Here is a 4,216-nt window from a genome sequence, read left to right as displayed (position 1 = left end):
ACGAATATACAAGAAATGCTATTGGCACACAGGACAGGAGGATTGCCAACACAAGTACACCTCCCATCTCTGGATGGAACTGCACCTTAACAGAGAGAAAAAACAGAATCAGTCATCAGAAAGACAAAAAATACTGTATAATTTGCCAGCATCAAACAACAAGAAAAACAGAGAAATACTAAGGTGATCAGTTGGGTCCTGCAGAGGCGGAAGGGCCGCTGAAAGCAGCCGTCATCCAGACTCAGCTCCTGGAGCAAATAATGATACTCCCTGTATTGGGAGCTTTCCACAACAACTCGCTCTGTGTGACCAAGGTCTGTCATGTTAACTTGACTGACAACCAGAGCCGGTGAGCAGAATGGAAGCTCCTATTTGATGACGCACCGGGGCGAATTTTTGCAGCAAAAGCAGAGCGACACACTGGGCGAAGGAGGTGCGTCCGTTGCCACGCGACCCCCGCAAATTTGTAGCATCTGATTGCGCCCGGTGTGAACGTGTTTTGGTTGTTTTAAATAGATGAAAATCATTATCTATTTTTGGCATTCCCGCTCCTGCCCGCTCCCGTTCATTTTTATTCCCGTCCCATCCCAATTACGGGATTGATAAAATTTTGACTCCCATCCCACGGGAATCCCGCAGGAATCACGTGACCCCCGGGAATTCCCGAAAAATGTCATCCTCTAGCTGCATTCCAAGAACACCATGTCTACTGTGAAGCATGGGAGTGGAAACATCATGCTTTGGAGCTGTTTTTCTGCAAAAGGGACAGAACGGCTGATCTGTGTTAAGGGAAGAATGAACGTGGCCATGTATCATGAGATTTTTAGCCAAAACCTTCCATCAGTGAGAGCATTGAAAATGCAACGTGGCTGGGTCTTCCAGCATGACAATGATCCCAAACACACCACTCGGGCAGCGAAGGAGTGGCTCCATAAAAAGCATTTCAAGGTCCTGGAGTGGCCAAGCCAGTCTCCAGACCTCAACCCCATAGAAATTTTGTTGAGGGAGTTGAAAGTCCATGTTGCCCAGCGACAGCCCCAAAACATCACTGCTCTAGAGGAGATCTGCATGGAGGAATGGACCAAAACACCACCTACAGTGTGTGCAAACCTGGTCAAGACTTACACACTGTAAATTGTGATTTTGTCTGTTTGTTATCTAACATATTATTCTATGTCATTAAGACACATGATTACTGAGGTTGTTATAATAACATGAAATTATTAGTTAAAAACGTCTCAACTACAAAATAAATGCTAATTTGAAAATCCAGGCCCAACTGAATTAGAAATGTAAGTGAACTTGACTTTGGGGATAAAAACGCCTGCGTCATCATGCTTTTCTTGAAATGCATTGTGGGAATGCAGCTGTGGGTGGGTGAACGTGCTCCTTTCCTCCCTTCCTCCATTTTGGACGCAAGCTGGAGGGCATCATCGACCGCATGTTTCTTCAGAGGTAAAACTTTCACTCGGTGAAATTAATCGATTTCATTCAAGTGTGTGTGTGTGTGTGTGTGTGTGTGTGTGTGTGTGTGTGTGTGTGTGTGTGTGTGTGTGTGTGTGTGTGTGTGTGTGTGTGTGTGTGTGTGTAAATTCAAATCACAACCAAGCAGGTCAATCAATTAATAAATCCAAGTCTCAAGTTAACTGACACAAAAGGTTTACACAACTTACAGTTTTAATTAAAATGAAACAGATTTGCTAGTTCAGACAACTACCCTAAATAGTTAAATCAACTGACAAATCCAAGTCAACTTAACTGAAACAAAAGGTTTATAAAACTGACCATTTCAGATTCAAACAACTAACTGAATGACTTAAATCAATTATGAAAGATAAATCAGCCCAAACTAACGCAGGTGTTTACCCAGCAAGGAATATCTAACCTAGATAACAACTTATTTTCTTTCACTTAACTTGAAATTTTAAGGCAGCCCTTTCACTCGTATTTTTAAGTTGAAACGACACGTTAGATTTTACAGTGCAGGAAACGTTTGACCTCTGTCATTGCCAACAAAGATTATGTTACAAAGTATTGAGTTGAACTTTTGTTATTGACCAAATACTTATTTTCCACCATAATTTACTAATAAATTCATAAAAATCCTACAATGTCATTTCCTGGATTTTTTTTTCTACTTTTGTCTCTTATAGTTGAAGTGTACCTATGTTGAAAATTACAGGCCTCTCTCATCTTTCAAAGTAGGAGAACGTGCACAATCAGGGACTGACTACCCCACTGTATTTACAGATTTTAACAGTTTAGTACATGTGTATTGATTCAAGAATAAATGTCTCCATATGTAACATGTGGACCAGAGGACAATCCATGAAGAACTTTATATGTTAATTATAATACCTTAAAATTAGGAAGCTAGAGAAGGGGGACAAAGGCTGAAGTAATTTGGTCAAACTTTCTTCTGTGAGTTAGAACTGCTGCTGCTGCATTGTGAACCATCTGAAGACCCCTAATGCTTGAATGTAGCAATTCAGAAGAAACATTACAATCATCAGTTCTAGATTATACAAAGGTGTGAAGCAATGTTTCTCATCTGTCATATCACAGCCCCATTCCACTATATCTATTTGACAGTAAACACAGTTTTGCCCATTTGTGTATTTGACTCCTGTACTTCTTACAGAAGTATGTTCTCCTTTTCTTTTTATTGTTGATTATGAACCTATTACTTCTTACAGAAGTAGTTTTTTTTATTGTTGTTTATGCACCAATGACACCAGATCAAATTCCTTGTATGTGAGGACTTACTTAGCAATAAATTCGATTCTGATATGATATTACTCACCATGCAAAACATTAGCGTTCAATTCCTCATAGAGGTCCTTAAAATTTAATCTTAAAAATGCCGTGTGTGAAAAATAGCCTATTTTGAAACTGCAGGGGCTTATAATTTTATAATGGAATCACCTAGGAAGCTCATATTGCACACATTTAATAAATGGTATCCATATATTTTCATTTTGTGCATCAGATAACCTCTGGGATTAATATGTTTTGTACTGTATGAGGTTAAAAACAATGCAATGCTAAAATATCCTCAGCCGTATTCATTTTGTTCTTTACAATTTGTAGTTGTTTAATTAATTATTAAGATCCTGTTGTCTTATGTACAATTTGTACATGTTCAATAAAGCCCCTCAATCAATCCATCAATCAATTAATCATAAACAATATTTGCATTTTAATAGCATCTGCAGGAGGCTTTGCGTGTGCATTTACATGAGCTTTTGACAAGAGCTGAAGTGCAAATCAAAGAATATTTGTAGATGACCCTCTGTGCATTTGCAGGTATTAATGAGACAAATTGAACCCATAGCAAGTTAGCTTTGAGTTAGCGGACGTTAGCTCTAGCAGACATTAGAGCACATACTAACGTCCGCTAAATGTCTTATAAATCACTCCAGAGGCGTTATTGGGTTCCAAAAACAGCATTTTCAGTTTTTGAAGTGCTTATTTATCGCTAACTTTTACATAATATATGACAAAGAGGTTATATTTACACACAAACAAAATGGAGTTTCCACCTAGCTAACAGCCTGTGACGTCACCACTCTAACGTCTGCTAAATGGTTTGCAAATCCTTCCAGAGGTTTAATCAGGTTACAAAAACAACATTTTCAGTTTTAGAAGTGTTTATTTCTTGCTAGCTTTTCCTTAATAGAGAAACATGTTTATAAACACACAAAACAAAGCGGTTTTGAAGAGACGTCATGGTGTGGCTCTACTCTGATTGGCTGTCACCCGCTTCACTCAAACACAAAACGGATCAGCTTGAAACAAAATGTGACTTCTTAACCTCTTGAAATACATCAAGGTGAACCATCTTTGAGCTTGTCCAAGGTCTATGTCCCAAGAATTTTTCCTGCGAATTTCAAGAGTCTGGCAGTAATAGAACTGGACTTATGATGTACACAGACAGACGGACACTCAGACAGACGGATGGATGGATGCCAAGTCTTCGCAATAACCGATGGCCATATGTTGGCTTCGGGTAAAAATGTTTTTTTGGCCAAAATGGGACATGATGGAACTGTAGGAGTTCTCCTGAAAACATCAAACTACTTAGAATTTTCTCATCATAACTCAGCGATTATAGAGATATTATGTATTCACAACTGCATGGGTTTCCGGGGTTTGGTAATGAATTTAAAAACATTTTTATAATAGGTTCACCCTTCAAAGTGCTCTAAAAGGACCA

At 38.8% G+C, this 4,216-nt stretch overlaps 1 long non-coding RNA gene across 1 annotated transcript in view; it reads right to left on the bottom strand.

The window, feature by feature from the left end:
• Window positions 1-3,779, bottom strand: part of LOC117510262 — a 7,331-nt gene extending 3,552 nt beyond the window's left edge. Inside the window, exons 1-2 of the long non-coding RNA XR_004560660.1 lie at window positions 3,769-3,779; window positions 2,235-2,238 (exon numbers count right to left, since the gene is read on the bottom strand). This is a non-coding gene — a long non-coding RNA (uncharacterized LOC117510262). The remainder of the gene's footprint in view (window positions 1-2,234; window positions 2,239-3,768) is intronic.
• Window positions 3,780-4,216: the final 437 nt, after the last annotated feature.

Source organism: Thalassophryne amazonica, chromosome 5 (genome assembly GCF_902500255.1).
Source record: "Thalassophryne amazonica chromosome 5, fThaAma1.1, whole genome shotgun sequence".
Lineage (NCBI taxonomy): Eukaryota > Metazoa > Chordata > Actinopteri > Batrachoidiformes > Batrachoididae > Thalassophryne > Thalassophryne amazonica.
This window is presented reverse-complemented; position numbering and strand designations above follow the sequence as displayed.